Raw genomic sequence first — 6,940 nt, forward strand, 5'->3', positions numbered from 1 at the left:
GATGGGCGAAACGCGCTTGTCAGATTTGTGATTAATTATATAAAAAAAGAAGATGTTTCATGATTGCCAATGAGACAACTCTCCAAAAGATACCAAAATAACACAGAAATTAACAACTATTACAGATCACCGTACGGCCTTCAACAATGAGCAAAGCCCCTACCGCATAGTCAGCATTAAAAGGCCCCAAAATGACAATGTAAAACAATTCAAACGAGAAAACTAACGGCCTAATTTATGTGTTAAAAATGAACGAAAAACAAATATGTAACGCATATTAACAAACGACAACCACTAAATTACAGGCTCCTGGCATGGGACAGGCACATACAAACATTATGTGACGGGGTTAAACATGTTAGCAGGATCCCAACCCTGCCCCTAATATGGGACAGTGGTATAACAGTACAACATAAAAACAAACTGTAAAAATCAGATGCATAGTATGCTATTGACCTAATATGATATATATGGGGTCAGTAAAATTCATATGAGGTGAGAGCAAAGATATGTACACAATGTAACGAATTTATCTTACTGACTATCTTAATATGTGGTATTTAGACTAGTGGCTTATCAAAGTGATTAAGTCTTCAATGTCGTTAGTATTGAGAACATAGTACTTCCATCGGTCTATACAAAAACAAATGTCAACAATAGTTTCAAATGTGTTTTATGGATTTATTTTAATTTTTCAATATCAATTTCGTCGTCTTTTGAAACCTTGAAGATTTTCCCTCAACACCGTGTTGTTTTTATAAAGGTACGTACATGTAACACCACTACTAAACGTGTTTCAAAATAAGCCCCGCCTACTAACCCAAAATGGAATATACACGGTCTCAACGCGGTTGCTTTTAACCAATCATATTCCTAAAAATGTATAAATATATATATATATAGGAGGTAAGATAAATCTCTTACCTCTGGCAAACATGAATATGACAAGCTGATTTTGTGCAACATTCTTGGCTAGATATAAGAAAATGTGGTAGAAGAGCCAATGAGACTCCACCATTCGTCACAACTCGGCCGATTTGGTATCTTCAAGAGGAGTAGTGGATTCAACCGAGGATTGCCGTCCAAGGCACAGTTTGTAAAGGTAATGATTCCATAGAAAATTTTCTCAAGTTATGAGGGACGACCGATGTTTTTTGAAATCCTTCTATTTGACCTGTGTATATATATGGAAAAAGAATCTTCCATATATATTTGATTTCCAATAGTTATCACAGAACTTATGATGGTGAAATATAATCTCTTTCTCTTGTAACCATGGCAACAATCTGCATTTATTTAATAGAAAATATTGTAAAAAGGGGTGGGGGTGAACATGTCCCAAAAGTCTCAAAAAGTCAATAGGAAAATTTTAGATTAATTAGAGCGATATCTTTCCTCATAGATCTATCAAGAGGTCCAAAAAAGTCATATGTATTTCTGCTCGTTTTTCCATGAAATTGAATTGAAAAGGTCGAGCGTCAAATCTTTGTTGAAAAACACTACAATAAATTATAGACCTATGGGCGGTACGGACAGGAAAAACGAACTGTCGAGCAGAAAAAAGGCATATAAAACATGCTAATAACAACCTAAATGTTCATATATAAACCCACTAGGAAGGCTATATTATTCTCAAACTATCTAAAAATCAATTTTATTGTACAAAACAATTCATATTTAAAACTTTAACCATGGTCATAATGCGAAACTAAACTTCTAGCTGTGTATTGCTACCTTAGTGCTAGAAATGTGGTCAGTGTTGGTCTTCTCCTTTCCGTAAGCAATCCCTTTACTGGAGTGGGGAATCTATTTGGTAGTGCAGGATGTGCCAGTGCGCAGCAACGTCCAGTTAGAATGGGGATGTTAAATCGAAGCCATGCATTCTGTACGTTTTCAACTATAGCAACAACATTTTGAGGAACCCTTAGTAAGTGGGGTGTAGCATGGCAAAATGTCTGTCCTTATCCAATATATTCTCCTTTTCCAGTGTCAGTAAATGTTTCCTTCATCAATTACGACTCTATTACAGGACCTATACTGATTCTATAATGATACACAGTCACGTTTTATTGGCATAGGAACGTTATTTACAATGTATCGTTCAGGCGAATTTCATATTCTTTGTGCGTTTATAATCATTGTTATGTAAGTGATACGATATTAATTGCCGAATACAAGGCAATTAGTAGCCCTTCCGGAAAATCGAGATACAAAAAAACAACAACAAAAAACACGATAATGATCGTAACTTCGTCTATCATGGAAGATCGTAACTTGGAATTGTTTTTTTTTATAAACTTCTTAGATGATCGTTGCTCAAAATGTACCACGTGTTTCTTCTTTAAATGCATATTCTATTTATATCTATTCTATATTCTATCTCGATATATTTGTATGACTGAAAATAGTATAATTATTTTACAACTTAACAAAATGAAATTTGTCAAAAAAAATGACATAAGGGGGAATTAGAAGGCTCATATTGTCCGAGTACACAGTTGTCGTCCTTTGATTTTCGTTGTCCATGATAGTCCCTAGTGTGGACCGTGTGTTACTGGACAATCTTTTTTTTATACCCCTTTCAAATAGCAAGTAGGCGGATAAAATTACACTGTCGAAACATTTCATTCATGAATTTTAAAGTAAAGTAGTGATTAGGTCCAGCTGAAAAAGGTTATAAATAAGCATTTTGGAAGATGTCAAAAGATTTTAAGAGAACCCCTTAACGTAAAACTGTCCATATTTTGAGTTAGAGCCGATGAAGTTTTTTTCATAATTTTGATATAATTTGTCAGGTGCTCGATCAGAGTCAATAGCTTCAATACAGATTGGTTTACTGTGAACTGTGGTTTAAAAGAAGGTTGTCCACTTTCACCTCAATTATTTAACATTTTCATAAATGAATTAGCTGTATACTTAAAATCATTTGATATTGATGTTGACATTGTGGGAAAAAGTATGTATTTTATTTTCTCTTACCTCCTATACATTTCTAGGAATATGATTGGTTAAAAGCGTCCTCATGGAAACCGTGTGTATTTAATATTAGGTTAGTTGGGAGGCGGGGCTTATTTCATACACGGTTAGTAGTGAAGTTATGTCCCTTTATATTCCATATAAGGTAATAAGGAGGCGGGGCTTATTTCATACACGGTTAGTAGTGGTGTTACGTCCCTTTAGAAAAACAAAACAGTACTGACAAAAATCTTAAAGGTTTCATCAGACTAAGAAAGTGATGATAAAGTGAAATAAATTCATAAAACACATTTTAATCTAACAAGTTGCCATTCTTGGCATCTGTTTTTGTAGGATCAAAAGAAGTAGTTTCTTAATCATGTTAATGCTAGCTGTATTGAAGACTTGCTCATTTTGATAGGTCACTAGTCTTAATTTTACACGTTAAGATAGTCGGTAAGATAAATTCGTTACATAGTGTGTAAATTCCATATGGGGATTCGAGCTTCGCTCTCACCCCATATGGAATTTACTGACCCCATATATACCGTATTAGGTCATTAGCACACTATGTAAATAATAGTATGCTGATGTGTCGTACTGTTAGCAAATACTGAGAATGAGTAACAAAGCTCTTGGATGAGTTATATCATTGGTGTACTGACAATAAAATGACTATTAATTCATGTAAGAGTAATGTTGTCCATGTCAGACCGACCTCATTTGAACGATTAAGTCACGTCTTTAAGTGTGGGGATATGAATATTGCTACTAGCAGCGAATATGCTTATCTGGGCCTTGTTTTAAATGAGTTTCTAGACTTTAGTATTGCTGAAAAAGCAGTTGCTAGGTCAGCGAACAGAGCTCTAGGTCTGGTTATAGCTAAGTGTAAAGCTATTGGTGGCATTTCATATGACGTCTATAAAAAATTATTTGATTCACTTGTAAGTCCTATTGTTGAATATGGTGTGGCGATTTGGGGCTGCAAAGATTTCTCATTTATTAATGCGATTCAGATGAGAGCTTGTAGGTTCTTCCTAGGTGTTGGTAAATATACACCCAATACAGCTATTATGTGAGACATGGAGGGGATTCCAATTTAACATACTCAATGGAAAGTAATTGCAAGACACTGGCACAGATTAGTAAATATGGAGCCAGATCGTATTAACAGGAAAATATTCATATGGGCAGATGAGGTCAGTCTGAAAAAAATTGGAATTTCATTGTTAAAAAACATTTCACGGAACTTGAATTGGTTGATTTTTGTAAAACTAATATTAATAAAAATATGTTTATTGATACAGTCACACCGTGTAGAACGCCACATGCGGGGTGTCGGCTATGTTTGACATGGGGTGGCAATTTTGAAGCGACGAAAAAGTAACAAGGTAAGTTCAAGCATCAAAATTTCTTATTTCTAGAACTCTTAGTACCATATAATGTATTGCACGGAAGGAACCGCAACATAATCTATTTCCTGAAAGCAGAAGCAGTCGTTTTCAGTGCTCAGTTTTCTCAAACACCTCGCCCTAGTTTTCCGTGTTGCAGATTTTGAGGCTTTATATGCAAATTTCGGTATAAAAAACTACTTTACACAGCCATCCCCCGTATCATTTATATAGAATTGTATTCCTCTCATTGACTTATACCAATTACCAGTTTCTTAGTTAAAATTAACTGGTTTTAAAACTGTTATTCATCAAAATATAAAGTGTCGCTCGGGGTGTCAGATTTTGCGTCGCAAGGGGTAGAGGCTTGTCATAAAAAAATACATATTTGCTTGTAAGTTAGTCTTCATATGATACATTTTATTTCAAACACATCTACTTTACCATGACAAAACAAGGATTTTTCATTTTGCCTGTTTTTGGTCTTATAAAATATATGCTTTTGATTTCATTCACATCTACTTTACCATGACAAAATAAGGGTTTTTCATTTTGCCTGTTTTTGGTCTTATAAAACAAGTGCTTTTGATTTCATTCATAGTAAAAAAAAATGGCTTAAAATATTTAGTTTTCAAGCTGGTAAACGATTTCTTTTTCTTTTCAGTCACTATCATGGTAAAAAAAAGTAAAGGCTATGGCTCAATAAACCAAAACATCACAAAATAGTCCTCAATATAAGATATGCCCGAAGCCTCCACCAGCCAAAATCTCAGGCCAAAATGCATCATAGTTCATCACCAGGTTCATCTAAAAAGCACTCGTGCACCGCCGCAAAAATCCATTACTCCTAAAAGAATTAGAAAACTCTCTCCAATGAAACACTCACCGGCATCTTTTTCAGCGAATGACAACACAACTTTAAGTAATCCTGAAGACGATGATACTACAATTATCAATGAGAAAACAACGACTTGTACACAAATATACAACGGAACAGGTTTACAAGAAAAAATGATTCAAGACAGTTATTTCGTTCGTAATCGCCCAGCTAGAACTATCCGTTTTCTGTTACACATCTATCATATCTACTTTGAAGGTCTACTCTGACTATATACATCTCTAAACGAACCGGAATTGAATAAAATTTGAAGAATTTGATGTAACCTGTGTTTTTCTAGGTTAAATTTCTGTTACATTTATGTTCATATTTGTGTAGGTGTGTTTGAATTAAAAAGTATCAGATAGAGATCGATTTATAAGAAAATGTATTTTTTTTTATGACAAGCCTCTACCCTTTGCGACGCAAAATCTGACACCCCGAGCGACACTTTATATTTTGATGAATAACAGTTTTAAAACCAATTAATTTTAACTAAGAAACTGATATTTGGTATAAGTCAATGAGAGGAATACAATTCTATATAAATGATACGGAGGGTAGCTGTGTAAAGTAGTTTTTTATACCGTAATTTGCATATAAAGCCTCAAAATCTGCAACACGGAAAACTAGGGCGAGGTGTTTGAGAAAACTGAGCACTGAAAACGACTGCTTCTGCTTTCAGGAAATAGATTATGTTGCGGTTCCTTCCGTGCAATATATTATATGGTACTGAGAGTTCTAGAAATAAGAAATTTTGATGCTTGAACTTACCTTGTTACTTTTTCGTCGCTTCAAAATTGCCACCCCATGTCAAACATAGCTGACACCCCGCAAGTGGCGTTCTACACGGTGAGTCATGTCAAGAATAATTAATAATTATATTGAAGAATGGAAAAGTATTGTTAGTTCATACTCTTCCAGACGGGGAAATGGGCGTAATAAATTGAGAACCTATAATATTTTTAAGCAGGATTATGTTGTTGAAAACTAATAAATACTTCTGTTGTATAATTTTACCATTCAGGTTTAATATGTAAATAAACATATTGTTTTAGTTGATTATCGTGTCTCATAAATCTGTACAGATTGGCTTATGTAGATATAGGAAGTTGTGGAGTGAATGCCAATGAGACAACTCTCCATCCAAATAACAATTTAAAAAAAGTAAACCATTATAGGTCAATGTACGGCCTTCAACACGGAGCCTCGGCTCACACCGAACAACAAGCTATAAAGGGCCCCAAAATTACTAATGTAAAATCATTCAAACGGGAAAACCAACGGTCTAATATATATTAAATAAAATAAAACGAGAAACGAGAAACACGTATAAATTACATAAACAAACCACAACTACTGTACATCAGATTCCTGACTTAGGACAGATGCAAACATTTGCAGCGGGATAAAACATTGTAATGGATCCAAACCTTCTCCCTTTTTCTGAAACGATAGCATAACATCACAACATAGAAAAACACACGGTAAAATATCAATTAGCAGGCTTAACTCAATCAAAAAACGTACATTAATACACTATAAACGAATAAATTCGATCTGCGATATCTGAATGCAAATGCACAGTTAATAAAATATTAGGGACAAACATTCAAGGCCAAAAAGCAAACAAACAAGTCCAAACAAAGCCATGTCAATACACCACTGCGAAATATTTAACCCTTCAAAAATATTCACTTTAGAAAAAAAAAACGGT

Source organism: Mytilus edulis, chromosome 6 (genome assembly GCF_963676685.1).
Source record: "Mytilus edulis chromosome 6, xbMytEdul2.2, whole genome shotgun sequence".
In the NCBI taxonomy this organism is placed as follows: Eukaryota; Metazoa; Mollusca; class Bivalvia; order Mytilida; family Mytilidae; genus Mytilus; species Mytilus edulis.